Source organism: Pinus tabuliformis, chromosome 6, assembly GCF_031772625.1.
Source record: "Pinus tabuliformis cultivar Carrire ecotype Pingquan chromosome 6, CPIR1, whole genome shotgun sequence".
In the NCBI taxonomy this organism is placed as follows: Eukaryota; Viridiplantae; Streptophyta; class Pinopsida; order Pinales; family Pinaceae; genus Pinus; species Pinus tabuliformis.
The window spans coordinates 1,724,168,506-1,724,193,475 of NC_142292.1; the positions used below are offsets into that span (position 1 = coordinate 1,724,168,506).

The following is a 24,970-nucleotide window of genomic DNA, read 5'->3' on the forward strand; positions in this document are numbered from 1 at the left end:
ATGATGTATGAAAAAAACTCGCTTAGGATTATGGACGACAAACAATCTCAACAATAGAAATGGCTGCTAAACATTATAGATCTATAGCCATTGATAGAAGCAAAACTTGCCAAAATTTTGATCTATGCCACGAACATAGTTAAATAGCAAGAGAAGGAGTAATAACCCCAATTATCGAATGGAAACTAGATATGAATAATTTTATAATAACACCTATGAAGAGAACAGATCGATATTACAAGTCCCCCTCTATGGGATGGGTTCTTAGCTATCCTCGAACATCTTTAGCTTCTATAGAGTCTCTCTCCTTTATAGTGCATAAACCCAACAAAAATATGGTGTGTGACAATGAAAATAATCAGAGTTACAACAACGAGTGCAACAATGAAAATAATCAAAAGTGAATAATGAATGGAAAACCCTTCGTTTTATAACAAAATATTGAGTTATCCTCGAATAATGAGCAATAATAAAATATTATTAATCCCATTCTTGGAATAACCACTTGGAATATTTTATTATATTTGTTTAGGAGGGAAAAAGTATTTAAATTTTTATTTAGAAATAATAAATAAATAAATTATTTATATATTATCTCAATGAATTAGTTAAGGAATAATAAACAAATAAGGATTTATTTAATTATTCCTAAGGGATTTAGTCAAATTTAACGAAGAATAATAATTAATTAGTGATTAATTAATTATTCTTAGATAAAAATAAGATAAATAATGATCTGTCTGTTTATTTTTCATGATTGGGTCAAATTTGACAACGAATAATAATAAAACAGTGGTTAAATTAATTATACCTAGAAGAAAATCAAATAAATAATGATTTATTTAATTATTCTTCATTGGTTTAACTATAAATTACTTATTAAAGATGGTTTATTAGGTAATTTCTCATAGTGAAATAAATTTTACTAGGGTAAAATTGGCTTTACATGGTAAAATTTGATCCATCTAGTAAATTAGGCTAGATGATCAATTTTTTGGTGATAATAGATTTCCCCCAATGTACTATTGTTAGGAGAAAAATTTATGATTGAAGTACGTTGTAAAGATACAATCACTTAGACAACATAGGGAGTCAAGGGGATAGAGAGAGACCAATGACGCTGAAGCTGGGAGAGGATAGTGACAGAGGGGGAAAGACTATTGCATGTCTCCTTTTATGTTGTGGTATCGAACCTCGATGAGGTGGAGGAGGTACACCCATACACCCCCAGATAACTTGGTACAAAAATAATGGCTTTCCCAGAAATATGAAACTGAGCAATAAAGTACATGCTAAATGGTACATGACATGCTGGCATAACAGAGCTAGAAAATAATACAGTGTGTCCCATATACATAATGTATCTAGTAAAAACATGAGTCAAGACTGAATACAATAATATCTAAGTACGTGAGATATAAAGCCCCTTCCCTCAAAAAATTAGTGGGAGGGAGGGTAGAACAGCCGGAGAAGCCTAGTTGAACAAGGAAGGGCTCTGCAAAACTGAATGGATTGTATGGAGGAGACATGCATGCTATGAACACTGCGATCGGTAGGAACTGAACCCATCAACTCTTCGGAACTGCATTTGAGGCTATAGCATAGTAGGTATGCATCTGGGCATGTGGAGGGCTGCCTGAAGGGCCACCCCCTCATGGGGTCTGAAAGCATCTCACACACACATGCGAATCACTGGGACAATCTGTTTCATCACTGGACCATGAAGTGTATCGATCAAGAACATGAAACAACCAAGTCAAAGGGAAATAATGAGACCCTCTACTCAATCCAAGGTGCCGAACAAGAATGGAAGCTGGAACCGAGATACACCACCCTCTAGGTCATTCATTTGGAATAAATGAGCTGATGTCGACAGAATAGGGCCCATGATAGATGAGGTAATGAGGATCCTCAACTAAATCATGAGGGAAAATAGTAATGTGACTTATGTACTGACACTGTGGATAATGGGAAAAGTGGGACTGAGGGACAAACAGACAACTTCCATTGTCAGAGCATAAAGTGCATGGTTGACCTGGCAGTAACTGACTCAACTCTAGAGGGGATGGGGATAGTATGATTGGAGGCCAAAATGGGCAACACAGGATGAACAATATGCAGCTATGGATGGAATGTTGTGACATGATATGATGGGACATGAAAAACACTCCAAGAATGCAAAGGTGACTCATTGCGGATGCTCTGAACAAGGGTGACTTGATGATGTTTCCACACATAATAGGCCCGATGGGGACCATGGGAACATGACTAAATGATGGTCACTCATGAAGAAAATTGACATATGGTATGACAAGTATTAAGATAAGCTGAACCTCAAGGTACAAGTGTCACTTTATGGTGAAATTTGATTTTTAGAGGTGACGAAGTGACCCTTCTTGGAAAAATGGTTTCTGGGTGAAGTGTCAAATCATTAAATGAAGTGGTGCAATCCACCTAAATGCATGACTGGAAATCAATGGAAAATTCTAGGGGTAAAATTTCTTAAGGTAGAGTGCATTATGAGGATTGGGAAGGAGTTGGTCTTCGAAATCCTCTAGGTGAAATGCCCCCTTACCTAAGTCCTTGCAAATGATGTAAGGTCCTAGCCATAATGATTTGAACTTCCCATGCCCCAGGGTATCATGGGCCTGTTCATACACTAGAACAAGATCACCTTCGTGAAAGGAACGAGGGGTGACTTTCAGTCATATTGATCTTTGGTGTGCTTTTTGGCCACTTCAATGGTTTACAAAGCAACACAGTCGTTTTCGGAGGCGCGTTCAAGCATGACAAGTCTTCTTTCTAATGGTTGGGTGTTGGGGAGAAGTTTGATAACTAGGTGGAGGGAAGGGATCTCATACTTGATTTGTAAGACTGCCTCCTCGCCAAAGACAAGGTGGAAAGGAGTAAACCTGGTGGTGGTTTTAAAATAAGTTCTATAGGCACACAAAGATGGGAAGAACATAAGGTTCCAGTTCGTCTTGTGCTTATTCACCATCTCTTGAAGCATTGTCTTGAGAATCTTGATTATTTATTCAACTTGTCCATTACCTTGGAGGTAATAAGATGATGAATAATGGTGCTGGAAGCCCAAGAATGAGGATAGTTCATGCCATACCTCATCTTCAAAATGTCAGCCATGGTTAGAGATAAATTAATTCAGAACCCCAAATCAAGCGATAACATGGTTAAAGAAGAAAAGGGATGTGGTAGTTGCTATGTTACTGAACATTGGCATGGCCTCAACCCATTTGGTAAAACAATCAACTGCAACGATAATATATTTATGGTTATTAATAGATGGTGGTTGACACTCCATAATGTCAATGGCCCATTTACAAAAAGGACCAGTAGCGATGATAGGATGGAGGGGAGCTGGTGGGACTCTTTCCTTTGGGGGAAAATGTTGGCGATTTGTGTTTGATTGCCTCAATGAAATCACTAAAGAGAGAAGGCCAAAAGTAACCAACGCACGTGAAATTCTAGGTAGTGGCCATACCAGAGAGGTGACCATCACAAGTGCCACTGTGACAGAAATTTAACACTTTCTTTGCTTCTAGATGAGTGAGACAATGACGGAGGATAGAATCCACACCGTGATGATAGAGGTCCTCACCGATGAGGAGGTAGCGAGGGGCCTGATATCGAATCTCTCATCAATCATCATGGGAAAGATGTGGAGTGAACTTTTGGGTTCACAAATATGTGATAATATCTCCATACCAAGGATCTTTTGAAGTGATGACAAACAAGTGTTCATCTGGGATCTCATCCTTAACCGATAGATCACGTGCACTAGTGGGTAATTCAGAAATGAGTTCATTGAGGGTCAAACCTTTCTTACTCTTAGGCATAACAAACTCAACATCGAATTCTTGGAGGAAGAGGATCCAACATGCATACTTCCCATTGATGATCCACAGACTCAATAGGAAGGTCATGGGGTTGAAGTTTGTTAAGACCCTGGTGGTACGTGTGAGGATATAGTGACAGAGATTTTGGACGAAAAATATGATAGCTAGTGCCAACTTCTCTTCATGGGAGTAGTTCACAAGGGGACCTACTAAGTTCTTGCTAACATAATAGATAACATGCTCATTCCGATCTTCATCTTCTTGAATAAGAACCCCAATGACTGAATGGGTAGAAGCTAAGATGTATAAGATGAAGTCCTTAGTGAAGTCAGGGGGACTAATCAAGGGTGCAGAGGTGAGAGCATGTTTTAGGGCATCAAAATACTGTTGAGCATGGTCATCCCAAACAAATGGAATGGTGGAGTGAAGGAGTCTGAGAAACCCATGCATGGTGGTCACATAGTCAGGCACGAACCTATGAAGGAAGTTAGCTTTGCCTTGAAGGCTTTGTAATTGGCACAAGGTATGGGGAGGTGACAATTCGAGAATGGCTTGAACTTTCAAGGGGTCAAGAATGATACTATCTTTTGACATAATGAATCCTAATAAATGAACGAAAGGAACACAAAAGACACATTTCAATGACTTAAGATGAATGTTATACTTGTGACATTGGAGAAAAACGGTGTGAAAATCGCAAATATGTTGTGCCCGAGACTTTGAACAAGCGGTGAGATTGTTGAGGTAAGCAAGGATAAGGTGCACCAAGTCATGAAAGTAGTATGACATGGCCCGCTGAAATGTGGCTCCAGCATTTTTTAAATCGAATGGCATGACCCAATATGCAAAGGTTTCCCATGGACTAATGAATGTTGTCTTCAACTGATCGTCACGACGAATACTGATCTAGTTGTATCCAGAGAATCCATCCATAAAGGATGGAACCTCATGCCCTGCACACTCATTAATGATTTGGTAAATAAAGGGTGTGGGAAAGTTATCTTTGGGACAAGCTTTGTTCAGGTCACAAAAATCCATGCAGACATGAATGGTGCCTTATTTATTGAGAAAGGGAACCAGGTTGGATACCCATGTGGTATACTCAATGGGATAGATGAAACCAACTTGCTTGAGCTTGTCGATTTCAGCTTTGATGGCCTCATGTCAAGAGGGTTGGATGGGTCTCAACTTCTTCCAGATAGGAGTGGCATTGGGGCATGTGTCGATGTGGTGTTCAACAATGGCGGGATCAAGTCTGGGCATCCTAGAATAGGACCAAGCGAAAACATCACAAAATTCTTGGAAGAGCTTGGTGTAAGCTTCAATTTATTTCAGGGTGCACTGTGCCCCCAAGGAAATGTTTCATTCAACCCCTTGTTAATCTAAAATGTTGATTTTGATAGTAGGAGAGATGTTGGCCATATTCCCTTCTTCTAAAGCATCTGGGGCAAATATGGGATTTCAAAACCAATCGACTTCACCATGGATGAAGTATTTTGATTCCACAACATACTGGTCATGGGACTGTTGTGGCAGGAAGTATGCACGGTGGTGCATATCATCCCAAGGGTAGTCAGGGGTAGACATGGCTTCCATGATGTCCTCATCGAAATGGAAGACAGAAGGATGAGAGGAAGATTGGCTACATGATGCAGCGACATTACCTGGTGCATCGACCTGAGAAAGAAGGTTCACATACACATCGTCTTGAATGGTAGATGATGGGCTAGTAAATGGAGGATCTACTGATGTTCAGACCTGGGATTCTGTCGAAAGAGGTTCGATAGAAGCACACGTGGAAACCTCTATGGGGTTATCCTACGAGGAACTCAAGGGTGCACCTGTAACATGTAAACACTCATTGTATTAATCTCTAAGATGGGAGGGGGAGGACCAAGTAAAGCACCCAACAATGAGGAGTCCTTACAGACTCCGAGTGAGACACTAGTACAAGGAGTTAAAGACTGGTTGTCAAAAATCAATGAGATGATGGACTCGTGAGAGGTCAAGGATGTTGGCTCGTAGTAAGTCAACTGGTTAATGTTAACGATCTTCCCTTCATGGGGGAAGCACATCTTGCGGAACACTTCAGACATGACAAATGACATGGCATATGTGTAACTATGACCTAAGAGGATGTTGTAATCCAAAGGGGAATCAATGACTTCGATATCGACATGGACAGTCTTGCCCGAAAGGGTCATTGGATAGTTGTGGTACATGCCAAGGGGTTGGGAGGAGTGTCCATCCCATGCACACAAAGTGATGGTGGAGGGGGACAACTCAGGTGACTTGAGTTGTTTCCAAATAGTAGCAAACATCACATAGGTGGATGCACCTTTGTCAATAATGCATATGGAGATGATGGCATTACAGACTCTAACTGGTATATGGAAAGAAAAAGATGAAGGTAATGGGGGGTGCTCTAATGTATCAACCAAGAAGACAATAAAACGATCGTTGAATGGATCCACTACACCCAAGGTAGTTAGTAGAGCCTTCTATTGGGAATGGCATGACTAGAGGACTTCCACTGTTGACATGGTGACAGGTGATTGTGCCAAGTAATCTACTATACTATATGTATGGGCAACTCTGTTAGAAGCCACATTACAGTGTAATGGTCCTTTTGGGATCTTGGGAATGGCCTCAACTTTGGGTTGAGGAATCTATAAAGAACCATTTGGCGTTGTAAGATGCTCAACGGGCACTTTGGTTTTGGATTCAGCAGCTGACGAAGTGGAGGGCTTGTCATATGGATGCGATCAAGTTTGTAAGTTGATATTGGAGGGGTTAACCTCATCAAAGTTCATCATCAAGATCTGGTAGTCACTAGGGCCAGAAGGTTGGGGGAGGTGGGTTGCTTGACCTGGTTGGGGTTGAGCAACAACAAATCCTTACTGAGGGAAAGGATTTGTGAGCACGACCGGATGAGGTGGTACAAGATTCTTAGGCGATTGTTGGCCTCGAGAAGATGCTTGAGCTTCCCACATTTGGTGAATTTTGGGTAAAAGAGGACACTCATGTGTATAGTGGCCATGTAAACCAAAGCATGAAAAAGGCTTGTTCATACGAATAGCCCTGTTCTGGTTGGGCTGGTCACCCTATTGCTAGTTGTTGGTGTTAGGTTGGTTCCCCTGGGGTTCACTAGGTTGGTTACCTTGGTTACCCTGGTTACCCTTGTTACCCTTCCCCTTATTCTTTTTCTTCGAATTTTGGGATTGGTATCACTCTGTTGTGTAAACACCTAGCTCTGGGGGGGGTGGCTACTGGGGCTAAGGATCCATGGGATGCCACGACGCTAATTCTTGAGGGGCTGGAGCACCAGGCTATGCATAAGAAGGAGCAACAGTTCGGTAGACTAGTTGAGGCCCTGGAAACATGTTGCTAGCAGCAGGGGCATAAATTTTGAAGGAACTAGTTCCCCCTTGCAGATAGCCATAATTCTACTGAGTATATGGTGAAGAGTGTGAAAGGTATCTAATGATACCGTCGGCAGTGTGAGATGCCCCCAGTGCATTGGCACTTCCAGGATGCAGGAGGTTTGGATTGACGATATAGACATAACTGATTGTGCATAAATCAGATCATATCTCAAAGCAGCCTGGAGAGCTTCTTCCTTAGTCTAAAGAAAATGTGACGTGACAACTTTCCCAATAGGAGTTAAAAGGCTCTTAAGAAACCAATCTAGATAGACACGGTCTTTGAAAGGTGGGGCATAACATGTGCTCCTCCTTCGACGCCACTCTTGAACATGGTCAGAAAGGCAAGTGGTGGAGGATTTGACAGAATGTTTTCAAAATCTCAGTACTAGTGTCGTACTAGAGAGTTAACTGGAAATAGGATAAGAACACTTTAGCAAGCATCGTGAAAAAGGAATGAGAGGCGGAGGGTTGGTCTACATACCATTTTGTAGCGTTCTAGTGAGCATGCATTGGAAGAGCCAAAGATGAATGGAGTCATTGTTTATGGAGTTCGATGAACACCACATGTCGAAGGATTAGACATGGTTGGTAGGATCCTCTCTAGAAATACCCTCAAACTTTGGGATGTCTGAGGGAAGCTTAGTAGGCATAGAGGGCCAACTAACATCATGGTGTTTGGGGTCGTTTATTAACTGTTAAGATCTGGTAGACTTAACCCAGCCATAAAGGGGAGCATGGGAGCTTCCAAACTAGTTCCTGAGACTATTCCGTGTGTTGTGACCCCTGGTATAGCACCGGAGCCACCACTAGTTTGGGTTCCTGCACCAGTTGTGGGTTCAGACATGGTGACAATATGCGGTGAAGGAGGCTTAGAATCAAATGAGGAATTAGGAGGAGAGTCAAGATGGGGACTCATAGGGCTATGAACTCGAACCCAACAGGGAGGAGTAATATGACCAAGCGGAAAGTGGGGTTGAAGGCCGAATAGTCTCCGCGACTCACACCTTGGTGGTGCAATGATGGAAGGACACACAGAACATGGAAATGGTGAAGGGAGATCAACAATATATCTTTTGTCTCTGATGTGGTGAGATAAATTTATTATGTTAAGTCTTGGATTAGCAGTGTAAACCAAGTGCCCTTTGCTTAAGTTGTGCTTGTGTGTGTAAGTGTATTAATTGATTAAGCCCAGATCATGTTTCTAAAAGAAAAAAGCTTGCTGCAAATAAACTGAAATAAATAATAGAAAATAAACAACAAAACAGTTGACTAAACCCCACCCAAACTGGGTTTGCAAACACTGTACTTCTTGGTGGCTAAATCAATGGAAAATACACTGAAACGGTCAATAGATCTAAATGTAAGTGTGACTAGGATTAAGTGACTCTAAGTTGTTGGAAAGTGGTGTAGCGACAGCAAAAAACCAGAGGGGAAGATTGCCGCAAAAAGATAGAGAGATGGGTGAGACAACTAGGGAAATCGATGGGACCTTGAGGAAAATGACCAACACGTTTAAAAGTGAAACTATGGATGGTAGCAACCTATCTTGATAGATCTGAAACAAAAGGTTACAGATATGGAAAATGTGGCTGAATGCGCTGTAGAAACTTAGACTTCTCACTCAGTTAAACTTCTCCTAAAAAGGTGGAAGTGTACTAGAAGCCCTAGGTGAAGCTAAATTCGACATCGATGAGTAAAATAGAGTGGATCAAGGCCTAAGTAGGATGAGACAGAGGTTAGAAACCCAATAGATAGCTCTCAGTAAAACTCAGAAACAGATCTGAGAAAAACCCTAAAACCTAGAAATCGCAGGTTCTGACCTGTTTTTTGATGAAATCACACCTTTTGGGTAGAAAGCTGCATTCTGGAGGCTAGATCGTACCTTTTGGGATGAAAGCTGTGATTTATACTCCGAGACTTCAGGTCTGCAAATTTCTTAAAAAAGTGTCGTCGTTGCCGTGACTGGTCCCTGTGACTTGCAAAAACGACCGGAAAGCTTATGAATGTAAGAAATTGATCAGATCTAGGGTTAAAACACTAGGAAAAATTAATAGAATTGAAAAAAGAAGAAACCCTAAGCTGAAAAGTAAAGGTCACCCAGGTTTCTGGATCTGAAGTATAAAACCCAGTGAAGTTGCCAATTTTATTGTAGTGTTTTCTTCACAATGATGTATGAAAAGAACCCACTTAATATTGTGGATGACAAACAATCTTAACAATAGAAATGTTTGTGAAACAATGTAGATTTGCATCTACTGATAGAAACAAAACCTGCCAAAATTATGTTCTATGCCACGATCGTAGTTAAACAATGAAAGAACGAGTAATAACCCCAATTATCCAATGGAAACGAGATATGAAAAGAATAATTTTATAATAACACTTGTGAAGAGAACAGATAAATGTTACCAGTCCCCCTCTATGGGATGGGTTCTTGTTTACCCTCAAACGTCTTCAACTTCTGTAGAGTCTTTCTCCTCTATAATGCATAAACCCAACAAAAATATGGTGTGCGACAATGAAAATAATCAGAGTTACAACAGTGAGTGCAACAATGAAAATAATCAAAAGTGAATAATGAATGGAAAACCCTTCTCTTTATAACAAAATATTGAGTTATCCTCAAATAATGAGCAATAATAAAATATTATTGATCCCATTCTTAGAATAACCACTTGGAATATTTTATTATAATTGTTTAGGAGGGAAAAAGTATTTAAACTTTTATTTAGAAATAATAAATAAATAAATGATTTATTTATTATCTCGATGAATTAGTTAATGAATAATAAAAAAATAAGGATTTATTGAATTATTCCTAAGGGATTTAGTCAAATTTAACAAAGAATAATAATTAATTAGTGATTAATTAATTACTCTTAGATAAAAATAAGATAAATAATTATTTGTCTGTTTATTTTTCATGACTGGGTCAAATTTGACAAGGAATACTAATAAAACAATGGTTAAATTAATTATTCCTAGAAGAAAATCAAATAAGTAATGATTTATTTAATTATTCTTCATGGGTTTAACTATAAATTACTTAATAAAGGTGGTTTATTAGGTAATTTCTCATAGTGAAAGCAATTTTACTAAGGTAAAATTGGCTTTACATGGTATACTTCGATCCATCTAGTAAACTAGGCTAGATGATCAATTTTTTGGTGATAACAGCTTGGTTGGGAAGATTTCCGAAAATGGTTAAGTGTGGGATAGGTGATGAACTGTGATGAACCTTGAATGTGGTCACACACTTAGCATGATTTGACGACATGACAACATAGATCATCCGAACACATGAACAAGTCATTTCCCTTCGTATGATAAGTGCGACACTTAAGATAGGCTTTAGGATGATCGTGATGACACTTGTGTGACAATGCTCAAGACTTTGTGTATGGATGCGACAAATGTTTACATAGTTATAACAACTCATATACACAAAGACAAACCTTCAAAACAATCAGAATAGGCTTACAAATATTGCATAAAAGCCAAACATGCAAAAAGACAATAGTTAATCCAACATGCAAAAGGGACCAAAGCACTACAAGAAAGGTCATGATATGAGCTCTAGTATTTGTAACAACAACATAAAAGACTATGGAAGGCTCTGAAATTGGGTTTAAGCCAAAATTTAAGAGTGTGTTGCAGCTGCTACAACAATAAAACATGCACACAGCGCCATATGTACACAACATCGCATATGCAACATGCACAAAGCACCATATGTGCACAGTACCACATATCCAACATGTGTAAAACACCATATGTACACAACACCACATATCCAACATGAGAACAACACAATATGTACATAGCACCACATATGCAACATGCACACAACATCATATGTATACAACATTGCATTAGAAACATGTACACAACACCATATATACATAACATTGCATAAACAACATGTACACAACATCGTTTGCACACAACATCACAGGTGAAACTTGTACAACATATATACAATAGTGGTATTGCACATCTAGAGACCACAAATTAACTCTAACAAGCAACCTTATCTCTATTGTATTTCCACTATTCATGCATCTTCCAACATGCCACTGAGCATATTTCTTCCATTCCAATGATGTATCCCCCATTATTACATGTCCATAACATAAGCATAGTACAAGCATATAATATCAATTCATATCCACATGATACTGACCTTGTAGATCTGCCAGGGTTACTCCTCCCACATGATTCCTCATAAACTAGGAACCTATTCATGTCATTCACCTGCATAAGAAATCATTCCTCCACAATAATGATTCCTAATGAGCCTGTTAGATAGAAACAAACATACATACATACATACATAAATATACATGTAAACATTATCATAAAAAAATCATGATCCCTGATGACCCTGCCAAACAACAACATACATACATACATATACATGTATACACATAAACATTAGCATAATCATTATCACAACATAAGTTCTAGATATCATAAGGTTAAGGTTAAGAGAACTCACTTTATCCATCTAAAACATGCACAATATTGGGAACAAAAGTTCCCAACTTAGCCAAGGCATCTGCTGCCTCAATTCCATTTACTTTACCTTTCCTACTACCTTTCTCATGATTGTTCTGCCATTGTCCATTTATCCCAATTGACCCATCCAATCCAATCCACTATCATACTCTTTCCTTCAGCTTCCCTTATACATGCATTGGCTTCATCCGAGTCTAACATTTCCTGTTGGATATCATTAATCTCTCCCCAAGATCCACTAACTTTCCTCTTTCCCCAACCAATTCCCAAGACACTCAAAACAGAAAAGGAAAGAATAAGAAATCAAAAAATAAGAAAACAATGAAAACCAATAACAATACGACATCAAAATAAATTGGAAAGGACTTGCACCAGACATAATCAAAACCCATAATCAAGTTCAAACAAATCACAAAATACCAAAGGAAAAAACTAGCAACAACACCATGACTCAATCCCCATGCTTCCTAGTGCTTCCAAGGGAAAATTCAACCTGAGCCTTCTTCAAGATTTCACGGGAGTCTCTTTTTTCATGCAATTACCTGCATCATACTTCCATACACGCATAATTGTTAGTGTATAAACAAATATAACAATATACTAGATATCTTACCTTGTCATGCCAAGCATGTTGCCTTGTAACTGAACACATCTGTGCCATCTCTCAAGGGACTCCAATTACCTTGAAATATCTAGCTATAACTAGACACCAGTTGTTATATTTGTCAAATACATGTCCATGAATATAACACATATTGATATATTTTCAGACAAGAATTAGGGTTAAGAAGACTTCTTGTATTCAAAACATTCATTCATTTAGAATTATAGTTTCCAAACATATCTAAAAAATTTCTCACCCAATTCCTTTCTTTTACCTTTTTACCTAGTTGTAATTGAGTCTTACTATGTATTGTCATATCACCCAACTATTGGTTATATAAACACATCAAATATTACCTTGTCACATTACTACCAAGCATGTTTCCCTACAACTTCTCGTACATGTTAAAGACACATTCCAAAGATCAAGACAACATATCTATTAATTTGAAATCAACCTTTACCAATTCTAACGGCCATGTCATAATAAATAATCAACTCATAGTCATTAGTCACAATACTACAACTAGCACCCTATTTCACTCAAGTTCATATCAACACATATGTGTTAGTACAACTCTTGAAATAGCATCATTACCTCATGCAATATTATAGACACATACTCATATCATGAAAGTAATCAAACATTCAAACAATAGATAGAGGACATAATAAATGCCAAACACTCAAACACCAAATAAACAACATAATCAAACATTCAAACACCAAATAGGTGACATAATCAAACATTCGAGCACCAAGTAGACGACGTAAGCAAACTCATACCTTAATATATATTAGGGGAGGCTATCTTTTCTACACAATCAATCTAGATTAGCACAATATAACTTCACAACATATCAACTCAAACATAAATAAGGTCATGATATTTGTTGTCACTAGCCATAACTTACTATATGAATCAAAGTATACCATGTAGGGTCAATTTTACCATAGTAAAATTGCTTTCACTATAAGAAATTACTTAATAAACCACATTTGTTAAGTTATTTCTGGTTAAACACATGAAGAATAATTAAATAAAACATTATTTATCTAATTATCTTCTAGGAATAATTAATTAAACCATTGTTTAACTAATATTCCTTGTCATATTTGACCTAGTTATGAGAAATAAATAGATAAATCATTAATTATTTTATTTTTCTCTACGAATAATTAATTAATCACTAATTAGTTATTATTCCTTGTCAAGTTTGACTAAATCCCCTAAGAATACTTAAATAAATATTTATTTATTTATTATTCCTTAACCATATTCCTTGAGATAATAAATAAATCATTTATTTGTTTATTATTTCTAAATAAAAGTATTTAACCAATTTAAATACTTTTTCGATCCAACCAAATATAATAAAATATTCCATATGGTTAATCCTAGAATTTGGTTAATTATATTTTATTATTTGCCATTATTCAAAAATAGCCTAATATTTTGTAATAAATAGAAGGGTTTTACATTCATTCTTCACTTTTGATAATTTTCATTGTTTCAGTCACTTATGTAGCTCTAATTATTACCATTTTCACACACCATATTCTTTTTCATTTTAGTTCTCATTGAGCTCAAACATTTTGTTTGTCGGTTTTTACACATTCTAGAGGAGAGAGAGTCTACAAAAGCTAAAGACATTGAGGATGGCCAAGAACCCATCCCATAAAGGGGGTCAGGTAACACTATCTATTCCCTTCACAAGTGTCATTTAATAAAATATATTCTTTATATATCTAGTCTCCATTGTATTATTGGAGTTACTTACACTTATTTTCTTTTCTACTGTTTAACTATTTTTGTTGCATAGATCAGGGCTTTGGCAGGTATTGTTTTTAACATTTGTTGCAAATCTATACTGTTTAACAACCATTTTTACTGTTGAGGCTATTTTTCATCCATAGTCTAAAGTGATTTCTTTTTCTACACTCTAGATAGGAAAAAAAACCCAACAAATGTCGACTCCATTAGGGTTTTTCTGATTCTTGCTAACAAATGGCAACTCCACTGCATTTTAATTATGATTCAAAAACCTGGGTGACATTCAATTTTCAGCTTAGGTTTTTTATTTTTTTCAAATTTTTAATGTTTTTTACTAACATTCTAACCCTAGATCAGTCAAATTTATAACTTCCTCAAGTCTTTTGATTATTTCTGTAGGTCACGAGGAACCAGCCACGACAGAGATGATAATTTTTTCCAAGACTTGCCGCCCAAGAACTGAGGAGAAAAAATCACACTTTTCTACCCCAAACCGATGATCTAGAGGTCCAAAGTGCACTTCCTGGCCCAAAAAGTGCAATATCCTAGGAATCAGGTCAGTGCGTGCATTTTAGTGTTTTTGGGAATTTTTTTGATCTTTTTCTAGGTTTTACTGAGAGTAGTATGCTGGGTTGGTTGATCATTGCCTTAGCCTACTTAGGCCTTGATCTACTCTATTTTGTTTGTTGAAGTGGAATTTATCCTCTTAGGGCTTATAGTATGCTTCCACCTTTATATGAGGAGTTTAGCCGAGTAAGAAGCCTGAGTTTTTGGAGAACATTCAGCCATATTTTCCAGATTTGTACCTTCCTTCTTCAGATCTTCAAAGATAGGTTGTCTCCATCCAAAGTTCTCTCTTAAACCTTGTTTGGTCAATTTCCCTTAGGGTGGCACTGCTTGCCCTAGGATTCACACCCATCTCCCTATCTTTTGCAGCGATTTTCTCACTGGTTTTTTATTGTTTCCACACTACTTTTGGGGCAACATTGTGTCATTTGATCCCAGTAACACTAACACTTAGATATCTTGGCATTTTTAGTGTGTTTTTAGTTGATTCCTCCACCAACCAGCACATTATTTGCAAACCTAGCATGGGTGGGGTTTAAGATAGTTGATTCGTTGTTCATTTTTTGTTTCTAATTTTAGTTTATTTCAACAAATTTTTTTTTTTTCCGACATGATATGGGCTTAATTAATAAACACACATGCACATCTTAAGCGAAGGGTGCTTGGTTTACAAAACCAAGAAAAGAATTAACTTAATTAATTTATCTCCCCACACATAGACATAGATATTTTGTTTATCTCCCTTCACCATTTCCATTTCACTTGTATCTTATGTCCATTGCACCACCAAGGCATTTGTCACAAAGAATCTTAGGCCTTCATCCCCAGTTTCTACTTTGGCATATTAGTCCTCCCCACAGGGTTCGAGTTCATACTCCCCTAAGTCTCCATACTGAATCTTATTCTATTTCATCTGATTCCTCATCCAATGACGAGCCTCCTTCACTGCATACCATCATCATGTCAGGACCCACTACAGGTGGAGGAAACCAACCTAGTGTTGGCTTGAGTTCTACTCTGGTCTTCACATCTAGCAGAACCATTACAAGAACCATTTCGGAAGCTCCATTACTACCTTTCATGGCTAGGTTAAGTCTCCCAGATTTTAGTCAGCTGATTAATGAACCTATACAGCATGATGTTGGTTGGCCATCTATGCCAAATAAGCTTGCCTTAGATATTCACAAGTTTTAGGGTAACTCTGGAGAGGACCACACTAATCATGTCTGCTCCTTCCATATGTGGTGTTCATCTAATTCGATCACCGATGTCTCCATTCATCTTCAGTTGTTCCAACACATGCTCATTGGAGATGCTGCAAAGTGGTACATTGACCAACCCTCTGCTTCTCATTCTAAATTCACAATGCTTGCTAAAGTGTTCATTTCATATTTTTAGTTACCTCTCCGATACAACACCAGTATAGAGCTCTTGACTACAATTTGTTAGTCCTCTACCACCCGTCCTTCTAATCATGTCTATGAATGGTGTAGAAGGAGGAGCATGTGCCATGCTCCACCCTTGGAAGACCATGTCTACTGTTGATCTAAAGATGATATCAAGTTGTCATTGATGTCAACCCAAGAAGCACCAAGAATGACCTTGAACTTACATGGCACATTGGCCATCATCATTCATGGTTTCTTGTCTCATAACCATTATAGGAATACTCTACTCAAAAATTTATTTCTATCAATGTATAGCTCTCCTCATAATCTCTCACAATTTGCAAGTTATTCAAGATTGAAGTTAATAACCCCAATTAGTGGGTTGAAACCCCATGGAGTTGTCACAAGGAATTTATCATTGATTTTTTTTATTTAATAGTCAATAATTAATAGTTTTTAAAGCTCCTAAAATCCCTACAACATTCTCTATAGAAGCCCCTCTCAACTCTATAAAAATAAATCTCATATATCCTCCAAAAGTAGTGATCATGGAATTTTCACTATATTTTTATTTCTGCGAAGTCTTAGATACTAAAATTAAAACCCATTTGAGCCGAAATCCAGATGAATTTCATGACCTAATTTTAGATCTTGGTTCACTATATTTGTGGAGATATGATCTATGGAAGTTAGGGTTTTTGCAGGCTCCCGAATTTCATCTCAAAGAGGTGACCTTGGGAAAATCATCATAACTCTCTCTCTGAGAAGTGGATTGGAATTTTGTAAAACATGGAAGATAGTGCACATAATTTTGTTTTCTTTGTATCAATTTCAAAGCCAAAGGAGGAACTAGTGACACATGGAATTCCATACAAGTTCGCTCTAGTGAAGTAGTCCATAATTACGTCATTGTGAGAGATTGGGCATAACTTTGTCTTGAAGAATCCAAATTGGGTCAGACCTGTGGCATTGGAAAGAAGACTCATAGGGATACGGTAGGACCAACGGTCACATATTGGGGATCTGATATCATAGAGATAAATCAGATTCAATATCATGCTCCTATAAAGCAAGAAAAAAAAAACTAGATCAAGTGTTGTCAACGGCTGCAAAGGATCAGACTTTCTAGGGAAGCAAAGAACAAGGTGCTAAAAAATGCAGAAGAGGTAAGCTCTAGGTAAGTATATTCTATATATGCATGTTCATCTCTTAATTTCATTAGGTTCTTTGTATTCTAATTTGTTTTTTTGTTTAGCACTGACATATCCTCTACAGTATGAGGTAAGTTTTGCTATTATCATGTCATGGGTATTTCCTTGAAGACTTTTTACAGGTATTATATATTCATCAAGAGAAGACTCAATGCATAATCTAATTTTCTAAAGAGTGAGAAAGGGTAGAATGACAAGAGAAACAATCGAGGTGTAGAACAACAACAAGAAGTTCACCACATGAATTCTTCTAGTGGGAAACAATGCATAGAGTCATTGTAAAAGTATCATTGTACATAGTCATTATAGAAGCATCATTGTAAAAGTTGTACAAGTGTCTATCTGCCAAGAGTTGAAGAGGCAACATCAAGAGGTCTAAGATCATCATTAGGTGGTTGTGTCATAGTTGGGTTTATGGTCTAATGTGTCTTCTTCTTCTATATCTTTCTATATCATTGTAAAGTGGACCATTTTCCCTGGTACGTGAGTCCATTCTAATTTTATTCTTCTATAGGGTGGTAGGGTGGTGCTAGGTTGGTGCATGAAGTCACTGATAGGTTCAAGATTGTGAAAACCTTAGGGTGGTAGGGTGATGCCAGGGTGAATTGTAGCTCATTGGGTGTTAGGGCATCCATTCAGTTGACTATTGAAGATTCTCGGGCGTTGGAGCATCCATCCAGTGGGAGGTGGAGAAGAATTATTTTCTAGATTCTAGGAAGTTGGAGCTTTCTTTTCAATTAGAGTTGAAGATTAAAGAATTATTAGAAAAGCATTCAGGTGCTTTTTGTCTTGAAGGGGGTTTCCAGCTTAAAAATTGTGTGCATTTGTGTTCCTTTTGTTTACTTCTATAATTGTACAAACACTGATAATAATTGAATATTAACTAATGCTCTGAAAGATTAATAATACTACTAATTGAAAGGAATAGTGATTCACCCCCCCCTCTTAGTATTTCCAACAATTGGTATCAGAGCTTGGTTACTTCAATAACAGTTTAACAACTAGAAGGAGAGCATGGATCATACCAAGAATGGTGTACCTCTATTCAATAAAAATAATTATGCACTTTGGAAAGGAAGAATGGAGGTCTATCTCTTCGTGCAAGGCTACGAAGTATGGGACACTATTCAAGATGGCTTTACACCAACTGCAGGTGAACAAGGTAAGAAGAATTTGGTAAATGATGCAAAAGCAAAGAATATTATTATTAGTGGACTTATTGAATTTGCTTATCATAAGGTGTTGGGTTGTAAAATTGCCAAAAATGTATGGGAAAAGCTTCAGAATATATAAGTAGGTGACTCAAATGTGAAAGAAGAAAAGCTTCAAACATACAGAGAAAAATTTCAGCAACTCATAATGAAAGAAGATGACAACATTGTTGCATACTATAGCCTATTGAAGAGAAGACTATTATAGAAAGATTCTTAGAAAATTAACAGGAAGATTCAACCCAAAGGTATTGGTCTTAGAATACAATGCAAATATTGCCAAACTCAGCAAAGAGGAATTACATGTTGTTCTCATAGCATATGAAATGAGACTTGATGAAGAAGAGGGTACTTCACATCTAGAAATTATGCATCTAAGAAAACCAATAAGGACAAACAACCTTGAAAGGAAAAGGCCTGCACTTGCAAGTGTGAAGAAACGGAAGATGATGAAGGTGGTTTTTCAAATGGAGAATATGCTTACTTTATGAGAAAACTAAAAATTGGTAAGGGAAAATTCAAAGGTAAACTTCCATTGATATGTTTCACTTGTGGTGAGGTTGGGAATTTCGTAGCAAAATATCTAAACAAAAGTGATGGAAACTCAAAAGGAAAGAAAGTATTTAAGAGATTCAACAAGGAAGGCAAGTAGAAAGGATTCAAAAGGAACTTTCTCTCTAAAGAAGATAGCTCATCATTTGATGAAGACAGTGATAGTGAAAAAGAAGCCAATGAGAGAGTATTGTTTATGGCCAAGCACAATAAACAAGAGGTATCAAACAATGAATAAGGAGGGTTGACCATAGAAGAATTTTCTAAGGAGAAAATCAAGCTTATAAAAGAGCTCAAGGCGGAGAATATCCGTTCCAATACTTTTGAAGGACAAGTTCAAGGTCTCAAAATTGAAGTTGAAGAACACAAATGTATTGAAGAGTCACTTCAAAAGAAGTTGGAAGACAGAAACGAAGGAAGGGAAGAATTAGAAGTCGAGGTAATCTTGCTGTGTAAGGAAGTGAAGGGAAAAACTGTCCAAAACTATGCCAACAGATCAAGGGGGTTGGAAGAACTCATCAACAATCAACGATCTTACAATGAAAAACTAGCCTCGGTTACAAAGAAGAAGAAGCAGGATCTTCTACAACAAAATACAATGAACCTATGAGATATGATAGGCATGTAGACTTTGCTCGACAAGATTCGACACAAGAACAACCTTGGAAGACAATTCCCCGATGAAGATTTCCATCCAGGTACCAACATATTTTTCATGGTTATTATTATTCATGTGGAAAATTTGGTCATAAAGCTGTATAGTATGAACCTCCCAGGGCTCAACGAAACCTCAATATATTTGAATATTTAAGAAATAATATTGAATGTTACAAATGTTGAAACTTTGCACACATAGCTAGAGACTGTAGACTTGAAAATCCTCCAGAAGAATATTCGAAGCCACAAAATGAACGAACATGGAAGAAGAAGAAGACTGACAATTGTGCTCTTACTCTCAAGGCTCAAAACAACAAATATGTGTGGTATGTTGGTAGTGGTTGCTCAATGCATATGACTGGAGATAGAAAGAAATTTGTATCTCTGAAAGAGAATAAGGATGGAACTGTGTCCTTTGGAAATGACCAGATCTTCAAATGTTATAGGATCAGGTACCGTCGATCTCAGAAGAAAAGATGCTCTAGCCAAGAATGTTATATTGGTTGAAAACATGAATCAAAATATGCTCAGTGTTGGACAAATGTGTGATCAAGGACACACAATGCTACTCAACTCCACAAAATGTGAAATCAGGAAAGGTAGGTATGGTAAAATTGTGGCTACATCAAGTCAAGCTCCAAATGACATATATGTTATGGATGAAGAAACTAAAGCATGTTTACTAGCTAAAGAAGATGAAATTTGTTTATGGCACAAACAAATGGTTCACATAAAATTTTACAATCTTGTTAGGATAAGAAAAAAGAAAGCAGTACGAGAAATTTTGAAAATCTCAAAACCTTTGGACACACTATGTAAGGCCTGTCAGCATGACAAGCAGAAAAAATTTAGATTTAAAACAAAAGAACACTTTGAATCACATCCATTGGAATTGATACATACCAATCTATGTGGTCCTATGAGAATAAAAGGCTTAGATGGAGAATTATATTTCATGTTAATGACAGATGACTATACCAGGATGACTGCCGTCAGTTTCCTAAAGAAAAAGTATGAAGCATTTGAGTGCTTTAAGATCTACAAGGAGTTGGTCGAAAATGAAACTGATTTGAAAATAAAGTGTCTAAGATCAGATAATGGCAGAGAATTCACTTCCAAATTATTTCAAAAATACTGTGATGGAAATGGAATAAAAAAACAATTTTCAACAACATGAACACCTCAGCAAAATGGAGTTGTTGAAAGAAAGAACAAAACTATACAAGAAATGGGTAGAACAATGCTGAAAGACTCAAAATTAGATGAAAACTTCTTGGTTCAATCAGTTGATATGATAGTCTTCATTATCAACATAAGTCTTCTAGGAAATAATTGCAACAAGACCTCATATGAATTATGGAAAGGATAACCAAGTAATGTAAAATATTTCTAAATCTTCGGAAGCAAATGCTATATCAAAAGAGAAGATCAGAAGTTGGGTAAGTTTGAATCACGTGTTGATGAAGGTATCTTTATTGGTTACTCACGCAAAATAAAGGCCTATAAATTCTATAATCTAAGATGAAAACAGATAGTGGAGAGAATAAATGTTACATTTGACGAAGATGGTGTTCTAAAGAATAATGATGAGGATCTAGAATCTTTGAAACTTGAGACAAAGACTGAAAAAGGTACAGAGAAAATTCTAGAACAAGAAGCAATTGTCAACTAGGAAGAAGTAAATAATGATCAATAAGATATACAGGAACAACAATAAGAAGCTCCTCCAAGGAGAACAAAAGAATGGATTCAAAAGAACCATCCATCAAATCAAATCATTGGTGAAATAAATGAAGGAATTGGAACAAGAAAATGTCGATAACTTCGTTCATCACAACAAGCTCACATTTCTTTTCTAACAACCTTTGAACCTAGTAGTTTTGAGGAAGATAGCCAGGATGAACATTGGGCAGTAGCTATGAATGAAGAATTGGATCAAATAGCGAAGAATAACACTAGCGAATTAGTTCCAAGACCAAAAGAGAAAAATGTCATTGGGACTAAATGGGTGTTCAGGAAAAAATTAAATGAAGATGGACAGGTTACCAGAAATAAATAAATATTGGTTTGCAAAGGCTATGCACAAGTGGAAGGAATTGATTTCGACGAAAAATTTGCACCAGTTTCCAGAATGGAAGCCATCAGGATGTTTCTCACCTATGCATGTTCAAGAAAAATAAAAGCTTACCAAATGGATTTTAAGTCAGCATTTCTGGATGGCGAATTAGAAGAAGAGGTTTACATCGAACAACCTGGAGGTTTTGTAATATTTGAAAAAGAAGACTATGTTTATAGGTTAAATAAGGCTCTGTATGGTCTCAATCAGGCTCCTAGAGCATGTATGCTCATCTTGATGGATATTTACATCACAAAGGGTTCAAGAAAGGCACTGCTGATAGCAATATTTACATACAAATAGATAAATATAATTTAACAATCGTTGAGGTATATGTGGATGATATAATCTTTGGTAGCAATGATGATTTACTAAGTAAGAATTTTGCTAAAAAGATGCAAAGTGAGTTCGAGATGTCTTTACTTGGTGAGTTGACATACTTCTTAGGGCTTCAAATATCTCAGTAAAATAAAGAAATATTTATATGTCAAGCCAAGTACATCAAGGAAATGCTCAAGAAATTCAAAATGGAAGATTGCAAACCCATCCTTACTCTGATGGTAACAGGTTGAAAATTGAGCATAGATGAATCATCTAAGGATGTGGATAAAAGGTTGTACAGATCTAATATTGGTAGTATTATATATGTATCAGCCTCCCTACCAGATGTTATGCAAGTAGTTGGACAAGTAGCAAGATTCCAAGAAGAACCAATAGAATCACTTATTATTGTCATTAAAGGAATTCTTCGATATCTAAAGGGCACAATAGAATATGGCTTGTGGTATCCCAAGGGAAACAATATCATTATTCAAGCCTTTACAGATGTAGATTGCGCAAGAAATGTTGATGATCGTAAGAGAACTAGTGGAGCACCATTCTATCTAGGTGGTTGTCTCATATCATGTGTTGGACACCTAATCCTCAATGGGTTAGTGTGGAAGCCGAATGGACAAAAGGAGTCCAAGAGACCTTGAGATGTGGAACCCAACGGTCAGATATTGTACTATAAATGTAAACCATTTGTTAATAAAAATTGTACTGCATGTTTTATCTTTCATATCTCTCTTATTGCCTATGTGTATTTAACATGGTATCAGAGCAGGTACCTTCCTGACCTGCTAAAATCTTGTGTGAGCCACTAGTTTTGTGGCATTTGTATGCATTTCAGTGCTGCCATTTATTATTTTGCTGCCATTCTCAGCCTGGCATGAAAACGCTCAGAGCGGCAGGTGAATACCTGCGTTGCCATCTCTGACCCATCGTTTCTATGCGTGATAATTAATACTCGATTTTTCCCTACAGAGTGATTGGTCTAAGATCTGCGCACTGACCTATAAGCTAACGCATCTGTCCTGACATAATGCTCCCTGGCGCACCAGCGCTGCCTCTGGCCATAACGTATCTATTCATAATGCTGGTCTGACACTGGTCTGTCCATATTCCAAATTGCTGGCTCCAATCTGCCAAGGCTTACCCATTCCCAGCGACCATTCCGCCTTGTTCTAGCTGTTCAGGGAAACTGAAAGGGTGCGTATTACCGTTGAAGGATTGCTAGCCAAGCCTTCGTTGAATTCCTTGTGCGCGGTCTCCATGCGTACATCTTGAGTTGTGAAACCTGCGTGTTGTGAAACATGCGTACATCTTGACTGATACAATCCTCGCTCGCCAAAGAAGCCTTGATATCCGCCTCTGCAGCCTGGCTGGTGCACGATCCAATGAATCAATTCTTTCGTCGAGAATGAGAATAAGAAGACAAATTTCGTCGTTCCCTGCAACGATCAGAGTACAAGCCATAGCAGCACCGTGGAGTCTTCGAGCGGTCCAAGAAATCAGGACGATTCAAAGAAAGCTTTCAATTTGAACGGCAGGGGAACAAAGTTGGTCGAAATTAGCACTAGAACTCATCGGAATAGAGGGGCTAAAGACGCTTTGCGGACTGGCAACGATATCTATAAGAAATACAGGCGAAGCAGGGTTTCTGAAGTGCAGGATTGGCCAAACGATCCTGTACAGTAGTTCGGGTTCGATGCCGCTCCGTGCCACAGTGACTGCGATTCGTCGTCGTCTGTAGTAGTGGACAATGATGCTAATTCTGGCGAAGATTTCCCGTCTGATGTGAAACCCTTGCAGGAAAGTGGTTTTGATCTCAATCTTTACAAGGAATGGAGAAGCCCGGAGCGACAGGAGCGGAAAATGTTGCCAGATTTGAATCCTCCTCCCTGTGAAGATGATGCGGAAGATTACCGGGATTTTCTGGCCATATCGTTGCGGATCTGAAGAGAACAGACGGCAATATTCTTGATTTCGTCTCCTCCGTCCGACGGGAGTTTGTTTGTGATCACAAACGCTAATTACAGTCAATTTTCCGTGCTCAAAGCCGCGTTGGATGAGCAAGCATAAGAGTTATCCAAGGAGGTGATAAAGCCCTTATCCATGTCCAGAACGCCTTCCATTAATGCGATTCTAGAAAGATTTGTTCTGGAAAAGGACGACCTCGCACGGCCTGGTGAAAGAAATCCGATCTTTTGATGATGTATTTGACCTGGAACGGATATCAAGAGCTCCTCCCCCAGAAAAGAGAAGCCTCGGCTCGTCCAGGTAACCCAATGAGATAGGGTACAAACCTCTATACCGTGCCATGAGTAATGAAAGTGCTTTGAGGTTTAGCTGGTTTTTCCTATGTTACCTGTTTCATATTAGCTTCTGCATATTCGCTGTTGTTGCCCCTCCAATTTTCTTCAATGGGAAGTCGTTGGCGGGCATCTTTCTGCCTGGTCAGGCCTAGTTCTTTCACAAAACTTGGGAACTCCGTTGGATCCCTCGTGTTCGTTCAATGATAAGTTTACATAATCTATGCCATGACTTTTTTAGCAATTGTAAAAATTTTCACAAGCTTTTATGGTTAGAAAGTTGCATTTTAATTTGTTTCATCAGATCTGAAAGAGCAAGTTTCGGATTGTTGAAGAGAATTCCACTGCGGAGAGGCTGGATGAGATAAGTGAATGATATTCAATTATTCGAGATAAAATGGGAATTTTCCCTGGTTTTTAAAAGCTACAGTTGCTTGTAGTCATCTGAATGTTATCATCAA

The 24,970-nt window shown here is 37.7% G+C and overlaps 1 pseudogene; it reads left to right on the top strand.

The window, feature by feature from the left end:
• The first annotated feature begins 4,898 nt into the window (after positions 1-4,898).
• On the top strand, positions 4,899-24,250 carry LOC149265696 (uncharacterized; annotated as a pseudogene).
• The last annotated feature ends 720 nt before the right edge of the window (positions 24,251-24,970 follow it).